Here is a 212-nt window from a genome sequence, read left to right on the forward strand (position 1 = left end):
TCTGTTTTTAGATACAAATCATGATATTCTCCAAGGTTCTTTATCTTAAATATTTTCCAAATTTCTTGTGCGTGTTTATATTCCTTATCACTTATCTCTTCTTCATAAAGGTTATTATAGAAACTTTCTTTTGAAGGAAGTTGTGTTTCTTTAAATCTCATAAATGAATCCATATAACCATAAGGATAAATTCCCTTACTTGTAAGAATTTT

The sequence above is a fragment of the Eptatretus burgeri genome, chromosome 14 (genome assembly GCF_056783735.1).
Source record: "Eptatretus burgeri isolate ZD-2024b chromosome 14, Ebu_testis_v1, whole genome shotgun sequence".
Classification (NCBI taxonomy): Eukaryota; Metazoa; Chordata; class Myxini; order Myxiniformes; family Myxinidae; genus Eptatretus; species Eptatretus burgeri.